Consider the following 27,248-nt stretch of genomic DNA (forward strand, 5'->3'; position numbering starts at 1 on the left):
AAATCAACCTTTATGTTCAGGGAAACAGGATGAGTGTGGTTAAATGTTTCAACCATGAAGCATAAAAATATTGTTTGTCTTTTTGGCTTCATGCAGAAGTATGTGTGTGTTTGAGTTAGGCGCCAGTAGCTAATTCTTAAACGTTACCTTAATGAGAAGCTTGCAGATCCAACAGGTCAACATATTATTGTAGTTTCGAACTTGGCCTTTTGGCATATGTTCAACATTTGTATGACTGTGCGAGTATGTCCATGAATGACAGTGGGTTCCATGGGTGTGAATCTGTGTTGGGTGTGACTTATTCATCAATGTGAGTAAGATGTTCGCAAAGTCATAAAAAAATTCACCTTTCATTTTATCAGCAGTTTCTAATTAAATCTGCCAATTTGTTGTGACATTTTGGAAACTGTTTGGACAGAAAGTTTTTGAGTGATTGACACACAACCTCTGTCGAGTGAGTCAATCACTACCAAAAATATCGGAAGTGACTGGGGGTAGTGAGAGGTTCCTAGCCCTCTTTTACATGTCGACTCTCATTTTCATCAACTTTAATAATGTTTTATGTCATTACACGGTGGTAACACGCCAAATAAGGTTATTGTAATAAGAGTATTTCTACTGAGAGCTCAAAATACTTTTCACTTGATTCTTATGCATTTTGGGTTACTTCCCTGGGTGTCCTGTGCGAGGCGAGCTTTGGAGGACGCGGCACACTGCGTTACCGGTTGCGAGCTGCTCTTCTCCGAATACTGAAAGGATCGCACATAAATGGGCTTAAGTGCCTGGAGGAATGACTGCCGTCGGTCAAGTTTAGCCTCTTATATGCAGGGCGAAACGACCTGCGAGACGCCTGAGTGTCGCCGCAGTTCATGTATTTCCTCATGATTCTGAGAATACTTGTGGACCGTGCCCTGTGGGGCACGACTGTCCGGCGCCGAATGGCCGGTGGTCTAGGCAGGTTGTTTTCATAGCCGGTCAAATGGCACGTTCAGTGCCCTCAGCGGAATATCAGAGGCATGATTGGTCAACTGAAACTGAGGCTAGTTGGAGGGAACGGTCGCTATTGGCGCGAATGATGTTTTGAGATAGTTGAGGGGAATTCTGGAATCAGCAGTGAATGCTGATTCACGGTTTTTGAGGGAAGTAGGGAAATAGGGAGTTGAGCAATGTTGTCTTCGCACTTGCATTGTGAGGGCACAGGTATTCGGGATCTGATCTTCGTCAGAGTCGGACGGTCTTGCTACTTAATCGAACTTTTTCGGCAGAACTAAGAATTCTCCGACAGACTTCGAGGCCAGGGGTTGAAACAGAGTTGCTGCACAGGAGAAGTCGGCGTCGACATCACCAGAACACTGCCTATCGACGCCTGCTACAGATATCAGGATTGGTAAAGTATTTTGTGACTCCGGCATTGTAGGACCTAACAATTTTATACTGAAGTCCTCAACAGCACGCACGCTCGCTTAACTACAAGACCACCATGCTTGTATCTCCATGTGATTCCATTTGAGCACTCACTACTAATCGCGATACTGCGATATAGTTGGGAGAGTAATATTTGATTCATTAGGACCTCCAGTCATTATCATTGGGAGGTGCCGGGGCTAGCAGTGTCTTTAAATTCTTCTCGAATCTTCATATAGAAATGATGCTCTAAGCCCCCCCCCCCCTTTTCTAAATCCGACTTATGCTGTTGCACTTGGATTAAGAAGAAACGTGAACTGATTGTAATCGACCCTGCAAGTGGAGTAGAAAAGAGTTTGGCACTTGCAATAATCTAATTGGATAGAAATTACTGAGGTAAAGGAAAGTTTCATTAACGTTGTGAGATATGAAAGGGATGCTCTACCGATTAATCGAATGAAAGTTCTGTCCAAAATAACTATTTGATTTATTATGACTAAACTCAAAATAATAAACAAAACACATGAAACATTTACAATACATCAGATTATATGCTCAAATAAAAGCTGTGAAGGTGAAGTTGTCCATAAACTAGATTGTGACATTTATGACCAAGTGGTATGTGGAGCCAGTTCCTTACAACTCAAATCTTAAGCGAAACACCCAGCCAACCCAACTTTAATTGCTGCTACAGTAAGGAGAACTCAGACAATGAACATTCAACACAGAACAAAGTTAGAAAAGACGAACAGGCGTGCTCTGCTGAGCTCTGATTATCACCTAGTAAAATGCCCTAATCTTCCGATGCTGCGGACATACATTACCAAGCTGTCTTCTTAACTGGAAGGACATGATCTGGCATACCACAGGCGATGGCTGGTTGCTTCGATGTCCCATCGTGGTGATGATAATGTCGAGAGCATAGCCAGAAACAAATTATCCTGGTCTGGTTGTTCCAGGCTAAAGACTTCCTAGCGACACAAATGCGCCTCTGAGGGAGACGAAGAAGGTTTGCTACACAATCACTGACGGTACAGTAAGTGATTTTAACAAGTGAAGTCACACAGTATCTCCGATACAGTCAACTTTAGCCAAAACTGCTCAAGACGGACAACATAGGTCGTTTGCACACAGAACGCTCAATTGCCAACTGTACTCGGAGAGTTACATTGAAGGCGAAACTTCAGCAATTTCGTCACACAGTTACAATTAAGTAAAAGTATATTAGACAGCCAACGGAAGACAGGCTGTCCAGAGCAGCGAGAGCTCAGTCTTGTAACCTACTCCAACCGAAAAGCGAGAGCCGACCCTCACAAGAGCACCCGTACAAACCGAACACAGAACATTGCCGCCCCCACGTCAGTAGCCGAAAATTCCACTCTATTGCCAAAGCACTACCTTTCCATCAATGGAGATTCTTGGCGCCAATTTCTGCGCCGATTTTGCTACGCCACGGAGCTATGCACTGAGCAAGCCAATCACAGTTAAGATTTTGCAGAAAACGCGGGAATTAGTCCGCCAAGACTGCCTGGGAACACAAGTGTTTCCCACTCCTCGCTGGTAGCCCGCCAGAAACGGTTTTCACTAAGTTTCTGCGAAGTAACGAAATCTCTAGCCCAGCCGCTCCGTCCGGCCCCTGTGAGCGTGTCGCCGCCACTCTGATGACAATGTTGGCGTCTGTAAAGCATTCACTCGACTCCCTCACACCCATCAGCTTAACCCTTTCAAGATCAGCAGAGCCCGCCTGTCACCGTACCACCCGGGTGACGAGAGACGCTGCGTGGGAAGTCCGCATGTGAAGGAATAGCAACTTTTCACCACATGCAATTAGAGAGGAAGATCGAATTACTCAGAGAAATATGAGGTGCTCATGCCACCTCTCATAGCCCCTACGCCATTTTAGATTGTAATTGGTGAGCGGTTTGCTCACTTAGGAGCAAGGAAGTGAGTCAATTGCCCAAGAACAATCTTGCAAACTGACACCGCATGCCGCACTCTATACAAAAATCATTGCAACAGAAAATGCAGCTCATAAAGGGAGGATTATTTATGATGTAGCCAACTTCACCTTCTTAATATGAAAATCTAACACTCACATCACACATCCATACCCAGGGAGCCCCTTGCTAACACTGATTCACGTAAACATTCACACTCTAAATATGGCCCCGACATGTAAGCCAAATATGGAGCAGTTTATTCTTTACAATGAGAGTTGGAGAGCTCCGCAATTAAATGCGCAATATGTTACAACAATTTCAATCATTAAACTAATGGGACTCAATTGCACATTTTACTATTTAAGTTAACAATCCATTTGTGAACTTTCAGAATCTAATTACAACCCCCGATTCATTCTGTCTCCCTGCAGCAAGAATAACCTTTACAAAATGTTCTTAAACTGATGGTCCATTCACAATGACAGTGGTGGTATCTGCTTCAGTTTATGGGGACTTCAGGCACACTGTTTGCATACACACAACAGTAAATAGAGAATACAAAAAAAAACATGGTGTGGAGAACAATACAGTTATTTGTGCGCCCTACTCTATTACTGACATAAGAATTACAATGCAAAACACAAACACATGCAAGGTATAACATACATTACAAAAACATCACTAGAGAACGAAATTTAAGAAAGAAAATAAGATTCATGGGGTGTCAAGTTGTGCTTTCACATTGCACAATGTTCACGACTGTGCTGAGAATGAGGCACTAAATCACATTGTTAGAAATATTCGAAGCACTTCACAAATTCGTTAGTTTCTCTGAGGGGGTTGGTATGTTGAGTCATATGCATTGATGCACGTGGTTCAATGTCTTGAGCATCGGAGGGGGGCTTTTGGGTTTGGGGCCACAGTACTGATATTACATAGGGCTAAACATCGGGTGTTGTTGCTACGTTGTTGCAACAACAATAGGGTGTGCTGGAGCATATGCAGTACGCTGTTGAGGTTGCAGCAAGACCCACACTTATGATCACTGCAGTACGGTAGGACGACATAGTTATAGGCTCTTCTCACGTGGATTAGTTGTCTCTGAGGTCTACTAGTTGCGATACATCACTAGTCCAGGTCTCTTCTCTCCCTGGACAGTACTTTAAGTTTCCCAATATTGCAGTTCGACGAAGGATGATGGCACGTGGAGTGACTCCACAAGTGTGTGAGTTCATCCAGACAGGATCGAACTAGGAGCGACGATTGCTACAACTGCTCTCTAACTGAGAGGAGAAGTTAGAAATGAGACAATTCATTTGTTAGAGTGTGGCATGATACTACTTTGTGTATGAAGATCGGCCAATGCTAGTGAGTTGTAAAAACTCAAACAGGTGATTATAAACCGTCCCTTTCTGTCCTGAGGCACATGAGGCGCAGGTTCTGACACCGTATGTGATCTTCTTCGTGTACTCACGACAACGTGGTCTGCCGCAGGGAATCCCTCCAAACAGCTGCCGCGTCCGGAGAGTTAGCTGGAAGTTGCATCCTGGTCGCGTGTCAGTGTCAACGGCCAGCCTTACTTTCGCTGCGAGGGCTGTCTGCCACCTAATCCCTCAAGTATATGGTCCGGTGACTGTCAGCTTGTAGGACCGAACGCTCCCGCGCTCTTCTCACCAGGTGGCGTGCTGACGCTCCCCTTCTTGCAGATAGCCGATGACCTCTTGATTTTGCTCTGGCTGGCCTCTGCATTGCCACGATTCCCGTCATCTGCACATTTCTGGCAAAAATCTTATGCCTAACTTTTTCCCATAACCTTCTACGTTATAATAAATTTACATAACGATACATTGATGGTCTGTCATTTCAGACACTCTTATATTAATTTTATAGTTATCAATCTATGGCTATCATTATAACAAAATCTTGGTGTATCTAATCTAGACATGGAAATAATCTGTCTTGATATTTGTGTAGAGATCGATCTCACTACTGTACATGGTGTGTGACGCTATATTGGATGAACAACTAAATGTGCAGGCCCGCACTAATATTACTATAACTTATATAGAGCGACAGTAGACGTGCTCAAGAGTTAATTACCATTTGCCAACGATCTACATTCTATGTCTTTTGAATAAATTATGTTATTATGCAGGTGGAAGTTTTACTGAGTTATAAAGAACATGCAACTATTCTACGTTTGCTCGCCCGTCGTCTCTCCATCTCGGGGTCTGTGGTTTGGTGACCTAAATAACAGCATCCCAACAGGCGCGCGCCAAACAACACTTCTGGTAGAAAACTCCCACCATATTAAGGATCTAGTTATTATTAAATCATAAAGTTTAACTTATCCTAGTATATGGTACTCTCTCCCTTCTTTTTTACCTTATACAATACCCTTACATAATTCCTGTTACGCTGAGATGTCTCGCTGCTCGCTGCTAATGACGACGACAGTGATGTGCGCGCCGTACGACACGGCCTCCGAGTTCTCACTACGCCTCATGGAAACTCCAGAGACTGTATTAGCCATGGCTATACAAGACAATAAATTTATAGTTGTAACTTCCTTTTGTATGTGATGCAGATTTTGCAACGAAAGCGCACCTTTCCAGAGGCAGTGTAATATGACCAAGCCAAGACTGGTTCCTGTTGATGATTCAGTCACCCACCACATGCCAGCTACACAGTATGTCACGAATCTCCAAGTATAATTCCTTGGTTATTCATCTGTGACAGTCGCATGCAGCATGCTAAATCCCCAACCAGCACATTGGCATGGTAGGCTTTATCCCCGCATTTCTACCGTCTAGGGCACCATTGGAGTCCAACGCTCACAGGTTCAACCCGACTTGCAAGACAGCGATGCTGGCCCATCACTGTAAAAACTATACTGCCCATATTCATCCTCGAAATCACGCAATATACCACAATCTTGCAGTGCACTGACGCTTGCCTAAAGGCATTGGTATGAACGTCTCACGAACTGGTTGTGGCCGCTATGGAGCGTATCACGACTTCTCAGAACGCTTCTAAGAGCACGTTCTTGTATGCGCCCGTTTGTGCGACATCTCCTCACTCATCATTATCCCTCAACATGGATACCAGACAGGAAAGGACAAAAACATTGCTCATGGGAAGGTAGTGTCTCCCATTCCATCGACATTGGAAGTCGCGAACATAAACAAAACAAAAAGCAGCAGTAAATTCTTATGCGAGAAAACGCTGCGTGTTAATACTTTAACAATCTTAATCTATTACTGCAACGATTATTGTTCCCCGAAAAAAGGTTCATATAATTGCCTGTTCTACTATGTTCACCACTTAAACTGCTATTATTCAATGAACTTCTTTATGTGAGAGATGTGGTGGAGTCCTATGGACTAGCGCCAATCCCTTGTTAGACTCCCCCTCCTCTGACGTGCGTTAGGATTTGCAGGTCTAATTTCAATCTCCTGTTTCTCCTGTTGTCCTTCATTTTGCTCTCTCCAATTACGGTCGCTTTGCCGTTCGTTATTCCTCCTGTCCCACCTTCCTTGTCTACCATGATCCTGTTCCCTGACATTCTGGTTTCCGTGTCTCTGATTTCCAAAACCTTGGTTAGCGTAACCTTGCATTCAGTAACCCTGGTTTCCTAAATGACCAGTGCAATTGGGCTTCTGTTGTCCTCCCATGCTGGTCGTTGGCATTTGTTTCTCTGCCCCTTATTCCTGTCCTTTGCGTCTTGTTTGCCAAAGACAACTTCGAGTTCACGAAATAGACTCTTGAATGCGTCTATGTCAGATCCACACTTCCCGACAAGTGTCTGTTGGTACCTAACTGGCAATTTGGAAAAATTAAATTTGATGATTTCTCCCTTGCTATATGGACTATCTAAAAATTGATTCTTCTTGAGTAAATCATCAAAAAATTTGGTCGCACTCCTTTGCCCGGACACTTCCAGTTCAGGACAAAAGATTATTTCTTCTTTAATCCTGTCTTGCGTTTCCTTTGGCCAGTAGATCCGCAGGAACGCATAAACAAATTCCTGATATGTCCGCCACGTCGCTGCCACACCCCGCATCAATTTCCGCGGCTTGGCCTTCGATATATCCACACAGGAATTCTAATTTTGCCTGGGTTGGCCATGATGACGGTAATGAACTTGTAAACTGCATCACCCAGGTCTTGGGATGCATCGACCCTCGATTATCTTTGAACTTTTGGAATTTTAGTATCGACAGGAAGTGATTGTGATCAAAATCCTGTCTGATCCTCGCATTGGTGTTGTCTCTCGTTTCCGATACTCGCACATCTGCTGAGTGTCCTGATCTATCTTGCTGATAACTGTGATGTGCTACCTTTGTATCACAGTGGAAGTGGCATTCAGCATTCACTCTTCTAAGTGGGCTGCAACTATTGGAGCTATTACTCGCTTTTTGGCGTATGCATTGTTAGTTCCGCACTCTGTCACTGGGCTAGAGCGCGGCGGGCTTTTCCTCGGAGACACAATTCTGTGTACTCCATCATTGGTATCCGAACGCGCAGTGCTCGTGTGCCCGTTTCGCTCTAGTTTTGCTATCTGACTCTCTACTTCTTTCATTCGTTTCGTGATGTTCGTAACCGCGATATTACCTTGAGTTTTTAAGAACGCTAGGGATTTTGAGTGCGCTTGTGTCGTACGTCGCAAGCGCCCAGCGAGTTGAGAAGTTACTTTTGTTATTTTTATTGCCTCTGTTGCTGCCGTTTTGGCTAGGCCTGCTACTTTTTCTGCTACCATTGACATTTGTTTTGCTTCTCCACATTCTTTCTTTATTGTTAGTAATTCCCCACGAATTTCCCCTATATGCGAAATTATTGCCTGAGTGTCCTTCTTACGCTGTTCGTCAGCTTCTTCCTTCTCCTTCTTACGTTGTTTGTCAGCTTCTTCTGTCATTGATCGTAGGAAGCACAGTATTGGGTTAATGTCATCTTTTTGATCCTCGTCACACATGGGCGATGTAACTCTGGACACCTGAGCGCTAGAGCTCTGACGTGACCGAGCTGGTCTCTGTCTGCTCTCGCTCGTTTGACCATAAACTTCTGCTACCGTTTCGACCTGTGTGCCTGTCTCTGTTTCATCCTCTACCTCACTATCATAATCACGGCCTCGACGTTGTTCTAATATCGCGTCCAAATCACCTTCCTCATAAATGAGCCTGTCGTCCTGTCCAGCTAAAAATGTGCCCTGCCCATCTCCGAACCTATCCCCGACAATAGCCTGCCCCTTATCCATTATGTAATCCACTTTTGTTTTAGCTTCGCTCGCTACTAGTTGTGCCTTACTTCTCGTGATAATTCATGAAAAACAAATTTATCTAAAGTGCACAATAAAAATAATCTATTCCCTGTATTTTTACACATAGACATAAAATTTCAACAACGCCGTTCCAACGCTGTAATTACATGCACAATTTGTTGCGGTTCAGAAACCGTACCCAAAGCCGACAAAGTGTAATGTGGTACGGATACCACATCAAAGAAACACAAAAAACAATGAACAAACAAAAAATATATACACTGAGAACAAAAACAGTAATCATGCACTGCTACTTAAAACTAATCACAGAACTAATAGAAAGAACTTAGGTATTAATCAATAAAAAATTAAGTAAAAATAATTTTGAGTGTTCCTACCGATAATTCTGCTTGCTTATTAGTGATTCACAGGAATGATCCTTGGCTAAGGGTCGCCATTTTATGCGAGGTGCCGGGGCTAGCAGTGTATTTATCACTAAATTCTTCTCGAATCTTCATATGGAAATGATGCTCTAAGCCCACCCCCCCTTTTCTAAATCCGACTTTTTCTGTTGCACATGGATTAAGAAGAAACAAGAACTAACTGTAATCGACCCTGCAAGTGGAGTAGAAAAGAGTTTGGCACTTGCAATAATCTAATTGGATAGAAATTACTTAGGTAAAGAAAAGTTTCATTAACGTAGTGAGAAATGAAAGGGTTGCTCTACCTATTAACAGAATGAAAGTTCTGTCCAAAATAACAATTTGATTTATTATGACTAAACTCAAAATAATAAACAAAACACATGAAACATTTACAATACATCAAATTATATATTCAAATAAATGCTGTGAAGGTGAAGTTGTCCATAAACTAGATTGTGACATTTATGACCAAGTGGTATGTGCAGCCAATTCCTTGCAATTCTAATCTTAAGAGAAACACCCAGCCAACCCAACTTTAACTGCTGCTACAGTAAGGAGAACTCAGACAATGAACATCCAACACAGAACAAAGTTAGAAAAGACGAACAGGCGTGCTCTGATGAGCTCTGATTATCACCTAGTAAAATGCCCTAATCTGCCGGTGCTGCGGACATACATTACCAAGCTGTCTTCTTAACTGGAAGGACACAATCTGGCATACCAGAGGCGATGGCTGGTTGCTTCGATGTCCTGCCATGGTGATGATAATGTCGCGAGTATAGCCCAAAACAAATTATCCTGGTCTGGTTGTTCCAGGCTAAAGACTTCCTAGTGACACAAATGCGCCTCTGAGGGAGACGAAGAAGGTTTGCTACACAATCATTGACTGTACAGTGAGTGATTAAATGAAAGTATATTAGACAGCCAACGGAAGGCAGGCTGTCCAGAGCAGCGAGAGCTCAGTCTTGTAACCTACTCCAACAGAAAAGCAAGAGCCGACCCTCACAAGAGCACTGGTACAAACTGAACACAGAACATTCCAGCCCCACGACAGTGGCCATGGTTAAACGTTCCAATCAGCAACTCGAAAACCGGCTGAAAATTCCACTCTATTGCCGAAGCACTACCTTTCCACCAACCAATTTCCGCGCCGATTTTGCTGCGTCACGGAGCTATGCCCTGAGCGAGCCAATCACAGTTACGATTTTGCAGAAAACGCGGGAATTTGCCCTCCAAGACTGCCTGGGAACACAAGTCTTTCTCACTCCTCGCTGGTAGCCCGCCAGAAACGGTTTTCACAAATTTTCTGCGAAATAACGGAATCTCTAGCCCAGCCGCTCCGTCCGGCCCCTGTCAGCGTGTCGCCGCCACTCTGATGACAATGTTGGCGTCTGGAAAGCATTCACTCGACTCCCTCACACCCATCAGCTTAACCCTTTCAAGATCAGCAGAGCCCGCCTGTCACCGTACCACCCGGGTGACGAGAGACGCTACGTGGGAAGTCCGCGTGTGTAGGAATAGCGACTTTTCACCGCATGCAATTAGAGAGGAAGATCGAATTACTCAGAGAAATATGAGAGGGGGCTCATGCCACCTCTCATCGTTATTCTATAGCATCACAGAGAGGTCCCTTGTTCTCGAGCCAACTGTTATTCTAATAATAGTTCAGTATAACCTATCCTTTAACCTACTGTTTGTGTCGATAATCATGAGCCTTTATGTTCTAATGTATAATAAATCTCACTGTAATACTTAAACCGCATATAATTTCGTAGATATATGCAAAATCCCATTTCCTGTTGTTTATAGTGATAAAGTTCTCTTTTTTTCTCTGAGTAGATTACGATTTTTATTAAATTGTTGTGAGTGTGCACTCCATATTTTACCAACTAGCAGGGTCCACCATCCTTTCCTATCGCTACTGTTGTGCACACAATTAATTAGGTGGTAGGTAAGGAGGGGGTCAACTGCATGTCTCTTTCTCAGGCAAAATTCTCCACCCCGGCACCTCGCATGCATTCATGCAAATCCATTGTGGATCCAATAAGGAGCAATGGGAGTTTGTACTGGAAACTCACAGAAAGAAAGAGAGACTTAAACCTTTTTAAATGTAACTCTTCAGAAGAGCACGTAGAATTTCACGACCTGACCGCCTAAGAAACAGGCAAATAAGACAAAGCACACAGACAGATTATAGTATTACAGATAAAATAGAAGAAGGACGTCTAGGTTGGTTATTGGACGTCAAATAAATGGAAGAAGACACATGGCCAAGAGAATATTTTCATGCTAACGTGCTGGAAGGAGTAGAATAGGAAGAACGCCCGAAAGAGTGGCTAAGTTGTAGCCAAGATTGAAGGAACAGAAATGTGTTGCCCAGCTGTGGTGTTTGGAGGTATTGCAGTATCTGGCACGTCTGGTCAGATGGTCTAATGACTGATGTTGCTCTAGCGACCACAAAGTACGTACACTTTCTTGAAATAAGGTTCATTTAAAGATAATTACTGTTATCATTAATTATTGTAGACCACAGCACCACCCTGCTTACATGATCGGACATTAGTTGTATTTCAAAGCTTTTTGCTGAGTGTATTTTGTTGACTGCCTTTGGGCAAAATCATAATTCAGGAGCTTGGAGATTAGTTGAGGAATTTGTTGCTTTTGTATTTAAGTTTATTTGGTATGCCAGGGGTATATCAAATATCCTGATTTTAAAATTTGAATTCTGATATTGTTTTCTAAATTGTGAAATTTTATTGTGATTTGTAGCTTTTTTCATTGCTGAACTGCTAAAGAGATTACATTTTACATAGAATATTTAAAGTGTGCAAATAAATTTGCTGAATATTTGTTCTAAAGTTGTAAGTAAGCTCTTAAGGTTTTTATGTTGGTAACGCCACGTATCGCTCTATATGAAAATCGTTGACTGTGCTGTGTGAAATCTGTGGCTGGTTTGCAGTGTTAGATTATTTGCTATTGTAGTGTTGGGCAGTTGGATGCGAAAAGCGCGTAGCGTTGCGCAGTTGGAAGTGAGCCGCCAGCAGTGATGGATGTGAGAAGAGAGATGGCATAATTCTGAGAGCGGACAATGTGGACGTGTGTCCATCACAAAGAGTAAATTTTATGAACTCATATATATATGATGACTTTTGAATATTATTAAGGTAAATTCATTGTTTGTTCTCTATCAAAATCTTTCATTTGCTGACTATGCCTATCAGTAGTTAGTGCCTTCAGTAGTTAGAATCTTTTATTTACATGGCAGTATTCGCGTTCGCTGTAATGCAGTAGTTCGAGTAATGAAGATTTTTGTGAGGTAAGTGACTCATAAAAGGTACAGGTTATTGTTAGTCACGGCCATTCTTGTGTAGGGATTATTAAAAGTCAGCTTGCATCGCGCTGAAAATATTGTGTGTCAGTTTATTGTTGATCAGATTAAGGAAAGAGGGAAATGACTGAGTACTTTCAGTTCTGCTCAGTTCTGTTTGGAAATCAAATAACGTAAGGGGATAACCAGTACAATAATTGATAAATTTTTCTAAGGGGACGCCTCATATGTCGACCCTTAGCCGAGGATACCTCACTGCAATCTTCTGATTTTTTCTTGTAGTTTCTGTAATTAGTGTAGCTATTGTTTATTGCTAGCGCGTAATTGTAGAGAGAATCTTCTTTGTAGTTTAAATCTTTCATTGCTCTACAGTAAAACAGTTGTGACATGCTTGTAGATTTGCATAAAGTATTTCGCAGCTCTGCTTGCAATTAACTAGATATAATTTCCAGTGCTATGTTAATGTGTTTTCTTAGTTTACTCTTCAAATTGTGCTTTTCAGTGTCATCATGTGAAATATTGTGACAATTATGGCGTGTGAAAAACGTAACACTAGGCTGCAAAGTAAATTGATAAATGTTAGTGACGACGAGCGTAGCTTATCAACACCACTGTGTTATCAATTAACAGACATTCAAAGTAGTAATTTGGTAATTGTTCATAGGGAAATGGAGTGGGTGGCAAATAATGGCGTAGACAGTGAAACAATTAGTGAACAGGGAAGCATTATCGATCGATCGGTCGGCAACAGCTCGCCTCAGGATTCCGAAATGACAGGACACAATCTTGCAATTACTGTAGATTCAGGTTTTGCGTCCTCACCGTTTTCTCAAATAAGTCAACACACATTTTCTGCTTTTCAAATTGCGAATATTGCCGGTTCAAATGCCCTGCCGAATAGCACTGAGGAACACGTTTCAGACACCAGTGCATTGTTATTTCAATAAATTCAACAAATGGGACAAAAGTTAGACACAGTGGACCAAAATCTTCAGACGTTAGACACAATGGATCAACACCAAAGATAAACACAGCAACAGGTAGACGCAATGGAACAAAATTAAAAACAGTCACAGCAATCGAATCGAAATGTCAAAAAGTCTGTAATGACGTAAAAACACAAACTGGTGAGCATTTTCAACCTATTTTTTCGCGGCATGAAAATGCATTACGGAATCACGAAGCAGCCATAAAGGAACTGCCAACTATTGTTCATGAAAATCACGAGAACTTGCGGCCTAAAATTGACTCAGTTGCATCTACCAATTCGGTTACGCAACTTGCAAAAACTCAGGAAAACTTAAAGGACACAGTAGTTACTCTGAAACTTGGTTCAGAAACACACATGGAGCAAATTAGTTCATTATCAGAGAAAGTAGTCGAACTTTCGGATCAGCAAAATAATTTATCTACAAAGGTAGATGCTGATCTGAATGACACAAGACCGGTACCTTTAACTAACACAGAAGAGTATGAACAAATTAGAAAATTCAAACAAAATCAAAATCAAATCAATACACAGTACAAAAGGGAAATCCGGGAAGTACAAGATCAGTTGACACAAGTAATACAGGAATTACTTATTTCAGACGACATTCGCGCTCCAATACGGGAAGAAGGACGTAGAAATACGGAACAGCCACAAAATAATAACACAGGGCACTTCGAAAATTATGAAAGAAATTGGCAAGGTACACCGAATTTTGAGATGGAACCGCCGAAACGAAGTAACAATGACCATATGCGACTCGCCAACATGATGATTTTGACTATAAGCTGTTCATTACTACACGTAATTCAAAACATTTAAGAATTCTGGCAACGACTTTCATCCACAAGCAGGCCTTCATCAACTCTCTCATTGTTTTCCTCCGAACTGGTCATTAGAGCATAGATTAGAATTTATGTGTGGCTACTTAGAGAATGAACCAGCTGTGAGAATGCGATCGGTCATTCACGATTGTCACAGTCAAGGAGAATTTTATCATGCCTTCCTCTCAGCATATTGGTCTCAAGCTACTCAAGATCGCGTAAAACATAGCACCATAATGATGAAACATTTCGAACAATCTGAATTTTCCAGTTTTGTCAAATACTTTGAAGACATGTTGCATAAGAAAAAAAATGGTTCAAAAGGCTCTGAGCACTATGGGACTCAACTGCGGTGGTCATAAGTCCCCTGGAACTTAGAACTACTTAAACCTAACTAACCTAAGGACAGCACACAACACCCAGCCATCACGAGGCAGAGAAAATCCTTGACCCCGCCGGGTATCGAACCCGGGAACCCGGGCGTGGGAAGCGAGAACGCTACCGCACGACCACGAGATGCGGGCTGTTGCATAAGAATCAGTATCTGTCAAATCCATACAGCCCCTCTGAACTCATCCGCATTTGCTTAATCATATTACCTGTACATTTACGACATATTATTTTGGCGGGACGTTGGAAAGCCGACATTGAAGCTTTTCAGGACTGTTACAAGAATTGGAAATTGACGCTGACAATCGCGGGACGCGAAAACAGGAATACAACAGTTACAGGTCACATCCGTCACAATTTCGGCATGAAAGAAATAATAACTGGACACGACCATGCTATTCCTACAACGCAAATCGTGACCAAAACAGACACCACCCGTATGACAACCGTTGGTAGAATAATAGTCACAGGGAAAGATCGTATTTCCGTAGTAGTGAATGTGACAGAGATAACCACAGAAACAGACAATAATGGAACCAAATCAATTGTTATCAAGGCAGACAGAATAACTTCAGACGCAACAGTTCGGCGTGCAGTTACGATTTAGGGAGAAATTCTCCCCCACGTGACTGACAAGGAAGAAACTATGGAATCTACCGACATGACGACAGAAGATATAATCGTAACAACAGACCTGAATTTCATCAGAACTGGCGGGATTCAAACATGGCAGGGCCCTCTCGACAAGGTGAATTTGTAGAAGTTAGGTCTCCTAATCCTAATGTCGACGAGGGCCAAAAAAGAGACAGACAATGACTCGCACCGCAGGCAGACACGTGCGCCAGCTGTCTCAGAGAAAAATAACATAGGCGCTAACCTTGACAAAAAGTTAGCATTCCTTACCGACGTATACAACACGATAATTGCTTTTAAGTTGAAACTCTGCATGCTAGGAAGGGTAAAGGAGTCCACCACATTTCACATGTAAAGCCGTTTAGTGAGAGATAATTTTCATCTTAACTTAGACGTTGCCATAAAATTTCTCACTTCACGTTACCAGTACGCTTTGTTAGACTTAGAAACTGTTAACATGCAACAATGTTTGAAGTTAACTAGCCAGTCAAGAACCAAGAGAACTTATTTAAACACTAATTACGAATGCATTGTTATACTGAACAGAAGGCACAATGTTGTTATTTGTACATTCTTGCTTGTTAGTTGCACGATTACATAACGAATATACAGCTTACATACTTAGAACATATGCTGCTAATGATATTTCAATGCAACATTTTGGTTTACTCGAAAAGACATTCTGGATTTAAAGTAATTTCTGAGAGATAACAGATTACACAGTGGTTAGTTTATTTGACAGCTACACAATTATATCACATTACTATTAGTGAGTTACACAATTTACATTATTGCTTTTGCGCTTTGTCTGTTTTAAATCTGCACAGTTTTACTACATTATTTTGGAAAGTAAACATGTTTTAGTAGTAACTTATGTGGTATAGCTAAACTGAGACAGCCTTTTCCGTAGCACAACAATACGCACAGTGCAGTACTTTCTTGATCATGGCAATAAGCGTAATAACTACGATATCTATATCGAAAGCATTTCATTTCTGTTTATGACAAGGTACGTACACTGACTTCAGCAGAACTTTGCTTATGGAGGATGACAATTATGACACTTGGCACATTTTTTACCCTTAAGTAATGACAGAGATTATCATACAACAAGACGCACAGTTTAGCGCTACAGTACACGTATTTGATTAATTTTGTACTTAAATCATTTATTTTTAAAGATTTTTCAATTACAAAAATACAAGGGTTTTCCATGGTAAATTTCATTCCATTGCTGTAATCTGTAACACCTGAGGATATAATTACATTAATGCTCAGGAGGTACAGGCCTACTTTGTGTACTAAGTGTGTGGTAAGCACTAGGCGCCCTAGTTATTATGGTATTTTCTTATATAACTTTACACATCGCTACCATATTTCTGTAATACAGAAATACACAGCTATCTGATCATTTAACAGAGAGAGATCAACATTTTTTTACTACGTCAGTGACAGATGTTTATGCAATTATGCAGTTGGATAACTTCACACTTATGAAATTGTATTTCGTCTGTACTTTGTGAACAGTTCATATATTTTTTTGGAACCATTGTGATACTATGAGAGCTTTGAATGATATATTTGGTATGGGATCATGATTTTTGAAGTACATTTGAGGTAGATGACTTTATTGAAGCTTTTGAAATTATTGAAAGAAACTGTGATGATTCTCAGATGTGATTGATCAGTTATGATGTTAGTATTATGATGACGATGTGTATTATGCTGTTGAGGTATGTTTATGATCAATAAGCTGGTGCCATATGAGAAATTTGATTATGCTATGTATTTATTATGATGACATATTGAAGAAGTGTTGATGATCATGTATGTGTGTAATAAAGTAAGGAATAATGAGTAGTGGTTAGGTACTCCGATTTGTGAAAAAGGATGTTGGAAACCAAGAATGGTACTTTAAGGGTTATGAAATGTGTGTCCATGGATGAGTGTTTCACAACACTGCTATTCATGAGATTTCGCTTCTACGCATTTCTACTGTAATTTTTCGATCTGTGAAATTTTTTTATATGAGACTGTCACTGTAGCCTGTAACGGGACATATTAAAGGCTTTACTTTACCGAAGTATGCGATACCCGCCAAATTCAACCAGTTTAACGAGTATTTGTGATTATAGAAAACTTATTGTGTATGTTAACAATGATTGCATAACATGTCTCCATAGACAGTCAACCCATTAAATTATACTGAATAACTGACCCACACAAAAGTTAATATCACTTGATCACTGATACAGCAAATGTCATCATGTAAAAACACTAAGTTCATCTTAAATAATTAATATGAAGTACGAAAAATAGCGGCCAACTTAGGTATTTTGGATCTCCTTAAATAAAAATCACCCAATGAAACCTATTTGTTCACTAGGAGCATTTTCGCTCAGTATTCAAGTAATCAATCCTATTTTAGACGAAAACCAATGTAATTCTTAATAATTCATGTTATTTACTTATTTATGCCAATTAGAGAAGTCAATTGACAAACTTCTAAGAAATGGCCTTTTTGTAACAAAGAATTATTCTGTCAAGTCAACAAATCTGTTTTTAATTTTAATAACATGTTAAATTATGTCACTCGATGCAAATTAATAACTTTTCTGCACAAATTATGATAACAGATGTACAGTGACTTATAAACTATATCTCTTTTTAGTAGTTCTTTGACAATGTTATAAATACAAGCAGCAAGAAGGGTCGGGGGCAGTCGAAATGTAACTTTGGTAAAGTGTGTTTCTGTGTTATTGTTTGAGGTGGATAAACAATGAAAAGAACATCTAAAGGAAGTACTACTTTGTGTTGTGTCATGGTCTTTGCTGGACAGCGGAATTAAGATGGCCACCAGAGAAATAATTATTTTACGTTTACATATTTGTTGGTTTCGCTCGTTCTTTATCAACAAAAGCACATAAAAAACACGGGACCTCATATTTTTAACTCTAGACAACCAGATTTAGAGCCAGCATCAACATCGAGACACAGCAGCGATCCAGCAAGCAGCAGTGATTACTACAATGCATTTTAATGGCGCCAACCTAACGTCAAGTGCCAACAAGCTCGGTAAATGGGAGTGAAATAGTGCGATTATAGCAATTAGCAATATCTACGACTAGGCGACCATTACAAGCCGAAACTGCTGTCGTAAATTTTTGGGTAAGAATGCTAAGTGACCTTGACGTAATGGATTGTGGCCCATCTGCGCCAGTCGCCTGGAGAAAAAGCCATTAGGTGAAGAAAAAAAAGCGGCCATAAACCTTGCGGTTGACATTCCTTTGCAGAAAGCATCACAAATACGACACCCTCATTACTCGGAAACATGTGATTATACTGTGGAGCTTGTATTTTGTGCTACTTACTGAAATGCTTATGAATTGATGGGAAATATTCTTATATCTTCACACCTGATTATGACAAGTGTCTTTCTACGAGAGTTGAGAGAATTTCTACTAACTTATGAAATGCCACATGGCTATTGAATGATGTTTTTATGCTTTGGTTAGTACGTAGTTGCTTATTTCATTTGATATCTGGTTTCCAGCTGCGTTGCAGCATTGGTTTTATAAAATAAAATTACATGCATTTGCAAATGTGAACACTTTCTGTCAACATATCTATTAACCAATAATTTTATGATATATATTCTTCAAAAAAGGAGCTCTTGGAAAGGAAAGAACCATAAGAAGGAACTAATAACAGTAACTGCATACATAATTTTCTTTTCAAGTACTTGGTATTTTTTTTTTTTTTTTTTTGGAGAATTGGTTGTTGTGGTGCACCACTTTAATGACATAGACATTAAGATATGAATAGACATTTCCCTTATCTGCATTGTTGTCTTTAGTGTACTATTTTTTCTGTGTTTGTCATGTTTAGATCTAAGTTATTGCATTTGCTGCTGCTGTTTGCCAGTCATAATTCTACTGAATGTTACATTGAATTAAGCCAGTTTTACCACTGATTTATTTTTCTTATTGCTGCACATTGGCTCATATTAGTTGTAGTGTTGCATTGGTTTACATTTTTTTTTGTCATTGCTGTTTGTGTCAATTGTTGTGTGCTGCTGCATTGCCTCATCCCTTAGTTTATGCATCAGTAGATTTAAGTTAGCTTGAGAGGGGGTAGGCTATATAAGAGACTGCGTTGCGATGAATTGCAAGAAATGCTTTGAGAATTTATATGTAAAAAGTTTGTAAAAACAAAAAAAAAGGTTCTGTACAATGAAGAATAATTATTTTGAAAGAGGATATGAATAAAATACAGAAATCAAGTATAGATAGGACTTTTTGGAATAGTGGTGAACCAAGAAGTAAAGAAAGTTTTGTTTGCAAAATACTACAGTAAAACAAAACCCCGTCCTTTCCTTTTGTGTTATTCCACTGTGTGTTTGTGTACCCTTGTGTATTTGTGTTTTTCCTGTCTTTATGTGTTTAGTTAATAAGATTTATGTTGTAGAATTTTTCTAACACTAAGCTACATTCACTATGATGAGGAATACTGTTATCCTCAAATATAATTTGCTTTAATAATATGTTACTTACTTTGTAAAGATGTTTAGACATAATTTTCGAAAGCTATTCTGATCTTTTATGTATTTACTTATGTCATAATTCCTGTAACACTGATGTATATGTTTATTTCTATGCATTTGTAAAGCCTGTATTACTACAAATGTTATCTGTATTGTTATGTTTTAAATGATGTTTTCAGTACCTTTGTAATTGCATTCTCATATTATAAAATTGTAATTGACGCCAATTCATCAAATTAAGTAACTTGTAAGCATTCATTTCAGTGCACACATTTCTGTTGGTCATAGTATATGCACAATATGTGAGAAGTTCAGGCTGTTAGTGTTTGCACGTGTGTTGATAATTCAGCAAGGGACTGGTTAACAGCATTGCTGGTTCTAAGGACATTTCAAAAAAATTTTAGTGAGTGCACAAGTGGTGGTTCATGGGCTTGCTATATCATCCGCAAGACTCTTCGATGGTGATTATGCACCTGCACAGTCGCAACAGATGGCTGCGGGCTGTCTCTACAAGGACTGCAATGGATCTGCACCTTTGATGGCTCACCAATGCCATACTCTCTACCAGGACTACAGTGGGTCTGCTCTGTGATGACCTACCTACCAATATTCTTCAAACCTTCGACTGACTCTGCTGTGGGTTTGCTTTGTTGTGGCCCATTTCCTGTCTGCATGTCAAGAGACAGCACTGTCTTTCTGTTGGAAGGACAACACTACTTCTTCAAGACTGCATGAAAATCCACTACTTTTGTCTGCATTTTCTTTTACTGCTCAGACTGTGAGAAAAAAAAAAGAAAACTGTAATTGCTAATATGATGAATGCTCAGGACTATCTTTATGAGAACAATGTTATATTTTGACCAACATTGCATAAAGAAGTGTGTGCATTTGATATCTTTGTTACTATAATTATGAAACGTTTTATCAAATCATTATTGGCCACTGCCCAAAACAATTTGTAAAATTTTTTGTGAGGAGCATGTAAATAAGCTGTTTGGGTTTTCATGTTGGTAACGTCACATAGCACTCTATATGAAAATCACTGACTGTGCTGTGTGAAGTCTGTGGCTGGTTTGCATTGTTGGAATATTTGCTATTGTAGTGTTGGGCAATTGGATGTGAACAATGCGTAGCATCGCGCAGTTGGAGGTGAGCTTCCAGCTGTGGTGGATGTGGGGAGAGAGATGGCAGAATTTTGAGAGCAGACGATCTGGACGGGTGTCCGTCACAAACAGTAAATTTTTAATACTGTATATCATGAACTGAGATATATATATATATATATATATATATATATATATATATATATATGATGACTTTTGAATATTATGAAGGTAAATACATTGTTTGTTCTCTATCAAAATCTTTCATTTGCTGGCTACGCCTATCAGTAGTTAGTGCCTTCAGTAGTTAGAATCTTTTATTTAGCTAGCAGTATTGGCGTTCACTGTATTGCAGTAGTTCGAGTAACGAAGATTTTTGTGAGGTAAGTGCTTCATGAAAGGTACAGGTTATTGTTAGTCACGGCCATTCTTGTGTAGGGATTATTGAAAGTCAGCTTGCGTTGCGCTAAAAATATTGTGTGACAGTTTAGTGTTGATCAGAATAAGGAAAGAGAGAAATGTCTGAGTACGTTCAGTTCTGCTCAGGTGTTTGAAAATCAAATGATGTAAGAAGTTTATCAGCACTGTAATTCATAAATTTTCCAGAGGGGACGTTTCAAAGTTAATTTTGAGAATTTTGAGTAAAAGTTTCGTGGTTAACAAATGAATTAAATCTCAGCTCGATCCTACCGCTCCCTCTAGTGGCACATTATGCTAGGTAATTCACCTGTAAATAAATTTACCATGTGATTTCATAACAGTATGCAAGCAGTTTGAAGGTGAATGTGTAAATTCTAAACGTGTAGTGACAACAATATTAAGCAAATGTTTTGCTCGAGTTTGGCGCAGGCATGTTTTCGTGTGTACTATGGAGCGAACATTGAACGTTTATTAAAGATAAATGGAACCTGAACGTACCTATATGCATGCAAGTAAAGGATTTATCCTGGTAAAATGTTAATTCAGTTGAAAACAAAAGTTTTTAGTGCTGTGTACAAGTTAATATGCATCGAATTATCTGCCATCACATAGGTAGAGGTTATTATATTGTGAAAGCCGTGAACCTTTATGAAATACACTTTATAATGCAGTCCATATTCTGAGATGTACTCTCCGAGTTCTTGCCAAGAAATTCAGATGCCTTTCTCAGCACGATCTGCAGAGCCGATGCTACTGAGGAGAGTTCCGTGGCAGAGCGAGGAGTGCTCTGCTCACCGCCGGTAAACTCGCTGATAAGGGAGGCTGATGTTACTCTGAACTGAAAGGATGCTCGCAAGCAGTGCGATGGAACAACCATTGAGGAAAGCCACTTTGAAATTTTGCTTCCCCTTCGGATGCCAAAGATCAGAGGTCGATGGCTGGTTGCATGACGAAGTAGGCTATGAGATAGCGACGTGTCAGGATTCTCAGTACCATTTCCTAACGAACACGGTTTATGTAATAGGATGAGGAAACATGTTAGGGAATCGAGTAAGCAAAGGGCGACGGTGAAAATTTAAGACCATACAATGGCGAAATAATAAAGGTGAATATTCCGTACGCAGGATTAGACTTAAGACCACTCCGACGGTATGATGAGCCGTTTGAAATACAGCAAATAATTGTAAGTATTTTCACAATACGGTACAGTGTTATGGATTCAGTCTGAGAAATGGTCGAATAACAGACGTTTCAAAGCGGTCAACGGGTTAGAGGCGACCAAAATAGATCTAAAACAACACATATCCTCGTATATCACGGTGCAGGGCTTCAGGGCTTTAATAATCGATGACAGACGTTTGAGAACATGCACGAGGTGTGGTTCTACGGAAAACTTTAAGGCAACATGAAACTATAATAGGCAAACTCAGGAATACGCACGAAGCAGAAACTGTAAAAAATCTGAAAATAGTGACACCTTCCAGATGTGTTCGCAGAAGACCTGTGCATATTTAGGAGGGAAAAGTGACCCCCGCCCCCTGTTCGCGGGAATACGACAGTCAACCACAAAAAAGTCAAAGAAGCCATCGCGAAGAATGGATAACAAACGCACAATAGTGATCGTGGTTAATCTAGACGATTCTCACAAAGTTTTCCCGCTTTTGGAGAACAGTATTAGACCTAATATCCAGGCAATATTATCGGAACGTTACAATCCGAGATCCGTCAACTAAATCTAAAAGTGAGGCGCTCCTAGAAGATGAAACAAAAGTTTCACAACGAATAGTTGCATCAGCTAAGTTCTACGTAGCAGTAGAGAAACAGTTACCACAATAGTCCAAGATCGTTCACACTAAGTAACCCACTGATTGTCAGATTATGGAAGTGGACATGGGCTCTCACCTGGCACACCGCGAAGAAAGACAATAAAGTCAGAAGACTTTGCGAAAAGTGTCAGGGAAAGAAATACTGGTGCTACATCACAAACTAATACGCACTAGGAAACAACCAAACAAGGATAATTCACGATATACAAAAGTGAGGAAATCAAAGAAAGATGAAGATTCAGGGAAGGGGAATCAAATAAAAGCAACCACCACAGCTGCTCTTCAACTGCCGGACTCCCAAATTTTTCGGTGAGTAGGCATTAACGCTCACTCATTACGCATTATAAAAAATGCAAGATTACAAAAGAGCAACACTCAGCATCAGTGGCATCCAGTCTAGTTAAAGGCTTTTCCAAGAAGTGTCTATCCGCTGGAGTTATAGACATCAGTTAATTTTAGAGGTCGCGACCGCACTCGTAAACGAAACCTACGGGTACGATGCAGTAACTAAGATACCACAATCTGGAGGAACAGACTTAGCGGCACTTTGTGGAGAAGGAATTCAATATCAAACGACAGCTATGCTAACAAACGGGCGAGGAATAGAGGTACGCTAAAAATATGTGTTCTTAGCGCCGTCAGGCACTAATATTATGGAAGTACAATAATTCTAAATCTCCTACAGCAACCAGAATTCGCTTCATCGTTCCACTTAGTTCTCCACCGACGAGTCAGGACATCATCTGCTTCATCTCAATGATCCTTTGGTTTATGAAATATTCTTCCCAATAGATCCACTAACTTTAAAAGGAAAAAAGTACTTCCAGAATGAGATTTTCACTCTGCAGCGGAGTGTGCGCTGATATGAAACTTCCTGGCAGATTAAAACTGTGTGCCCGACCGAGACTCGAACTCGGGACCTTTGCCTTTCGCGGGCAAGTGCTCTACCAACTGAGCTACCGAAGCACGACTCACGCCCGGTACTCACAGCTTTACTTCTGCCAGTACCTCGTCTCCTACCTTCCAAACTTTACAGAAGCTCTCCTGCGAACCTTGCAGAACTAGCACTCCTGAAAGAAAGGATATTGCGGAGACATGGCTTAGCCACAGCCTGGGGGATGTTTCCAGAATGAGATTTTCACTCTGCAGCGGAGTGTGCGCTGATATGAAACTTCCTGGCAGATTAAAACTGTGTGCCCGACCGAGACTCGAACTCGGGACCTTTGCCTTTCGCGGGCAAGTGCTCTACCAACTGAGCTACCGAAGCACGACTCACGCCCGGTACTCACAGCTTTACTTCTGCCAGTACCTCGTCTCCTACCTTCCAAACTTTACAGAAGCTCTCCTGCGAACCTTGCAGAACTAGCACTCCTGAAAGAAAGGATATTGCGGAGACATGGCTTAGCCACAGCCTGGGGGATGTTTCCAGAATGAGATTTTCACTCTGCAGCGGAGTGTGCGCTGATATGAAACTTCCTGGCAGATTAAAACTGTGTGCCCGACCGAGACTCGAACTCGGGACCTTTGCCTTTCGCGGGCAAGTGCTCTACCAACTGAGCTACCGAAGCACGACTCACGCCCGGTACTCACAGCTTTACTTCTGCCAGTACCTCGTCTCCTACCTTCCAAACTTTACAGAAGCTCTCCTGCGAACCTTGCAGAACTAGCACTCCTGAAAGAAAGGATATTGCGGAGACATGGCTTAGCCACAGCCTGGGGGATGTTTCCAGAATGAGATTTTCACTCTGCAGCGGAGTGTGCGCTGATATGAAACTTCCTGGCAGATTAAAACTGTGTGCCCGACCGAGACTCGAACTCGGGACCTTTGCCTTTCGCGGGCAAGTGCTCTACCAACTGAGCTACCGAAGCACGACTCACGCCCGGTACTCACAGCTTTACTTCTGCCAGTACCTCGTCTCCTACCTTCCAAACTTTACAGAAGCTCTCCTGCGAACCTTGCAGAAATAGCACTCCTGAAAGAAAGGATATTGCGGAGACATGGCTTAGCCACAGCCTGGGGGATGTTTCCAGAATGAGATTTTCACTCTGCAGCGGAGTGTGCGCTGATATGAAACTTCCTGGCAGATTAAAACTGTGTGCCCGACCGAGACTCGAACTCGGGACCTTTGCCTTTCGCGGGCAAGTGCTCTACCAACTGAGCTACCGAAGCACGACTCACGCCCGGTACTCACAGCTTTACTTCTGCCAGTACCTCGTCTCCTACCTTCCAAACTTTACAGAAGCTCTCCTGCGAACCTTGCAGAACTAGCACTCCATCAAAATGTAGAATTCATAACAGTCTTTTATCGTAATAGTTTTTTTATTGTTATTCTCTAATTACATGATCATCATGACCATGAGATATGTCTGTGTTCCTAAATAATTAAAATAATAAGCATCTTCAAAAGACGCATAAATGTACTAAATCTGTGATAAGAAAAAACTAGCCGTAGGATAAAGAGCAGTGTCAAGACAATGCTGACAGTCACCCTACACCAGTGGTTCCCAGTTTGGGATTAAGCCCCACCCCTGAGGGACAAAATGTAATTGTCGTAAGGATAAAGAGGAAAGGATTCAATTATTACGATGTATTACTGTATTGGAGCTGGATAGGTCGTTTCAAAAAAGTCATGCAACAAGTGAAAATCGTCTTTAATACTCAAATTGCTCACCTGACACGTTTCGGATTTATTTCTATCTTTAGGTATCCAAACGCATAGACGGTCGCAGGATACGAGCGTTACTATATGTACGTGTAACATAAGCTGACTGACGGATTACTGTAGCTGTGGTGCATAGCTTTACTTGAGAGCTTTTATAAGAGAGATCGTATTGTTTATAAAACATTTTATGAGTCTCACAGTGCTAATTTTGACTTTAGTAAATCACTATATACTAGTGGTAGGCCATTAAATTTGTCTATACGTAACATAAGAAAGGTTGGTCCAGCAGAAGGTGTTTTTACTTCGATAAATAATAATAATGTCGTGTGACCAGGGCCCCCCGTCGGGTAGACCGTTCGCCGACTGCAAGTCTTTCGATTTGACGCCACTTTGGCGACTTGCGCGTCGATGAAAGGACATCGAACAGCAGAGAACACTAGATTAATTTGTGATGTAACACTGTGTTATTATTATTAGGAAAGTAATTCGCCTATCTGTTCCTATGAATTAATTAAAATGATTGATCAGTATACTCATTTACTACTCAATATCCGTCAGCTTATATTACACGTACAACTAGTAGCGCTCGTATCCTAAGACTCTCTGTGCACTTGGATATCTGATGGTGGAAATAAATCAGAAACGCATTAAGTGGAAATCGACTATTAAAGTCATTATTAACCGTCTGCAGGACATATTTGAAGATACCTGTTGAGCTCCAGTGTAGTAATGTATAATAATGTAACCCTGTTCGCCTGCTTCCTACGAGATTCATGTCTCAACTACGAGGTTTGGAACTTAAATAGTGGCAACGATTTATCCGCAGCCGATAAAAAATAAGCACAAGTTTGCATCTGTTACTGCCATTCAAAGTAGTCACCAGCGTTGTGTAGAACCCGTTGCCAGCGATATGGAAGGCATAGTATACCGTTAGCAGAGCCTGTTCTGTTGATGGTGGGAATGGAGCGGTCTAAAGTTATGGTGATTCTCGTGTACGACTGTGATGGTTTTATCCTAACGCATTACGTTCCTCGACGGTAGACCGTCAATGCATAGTACTACTGTTAGTTTGTTTGGAGCATCACCTGCGACCAGCTTTGCTAAAGAAGCGGTGACACTTTCTGCGCAACCCAACCATCATTTTGCATGACAATGTGCGGGCGCATACAGCGCAAGCTGTGGCTGCTGTGTTCGGTCGATGGGACTGGGAAGTACTGTACCATCCACCATACTGCCCGGACTTAAGTCCTTGTGACTTTGATTTGATTCCGAAGAACTTTTCCAGAGATTCGACAGGCAGTAGATCGGTCAATTCTCACCATCAACAAAACAGGCTCTTCTAACGGTATACTACGTCTTCCATATTGCTGGCAACTGGTTCTACACAACGCTGGTGGCTACTCTGAAGGACAGTAACAGGTAAAAACATGTAACTCTTTTGTATCGGTTGTGAATAAATAGTTGCCACTATATAAGTTCCAACCCTCGTATATGGATTCAGGTA

Source organism: Schistocerca piceifrons, chromosome 6 (assembly GCF_021461385.2).
Source record: "Schistocerca piceifrons isolate TAMUIC-IGC-003096 chromosome 6, iqSchPice1.1, whole genome shotgun sequence".
In the NCBI taxonomy this organism is placed as follows: Eukaryota; Metazoa; Arthropoda; class Insecta; order Orthoptera; family Acrididae; genus Schistocerca; species Schistocerca piceifrons.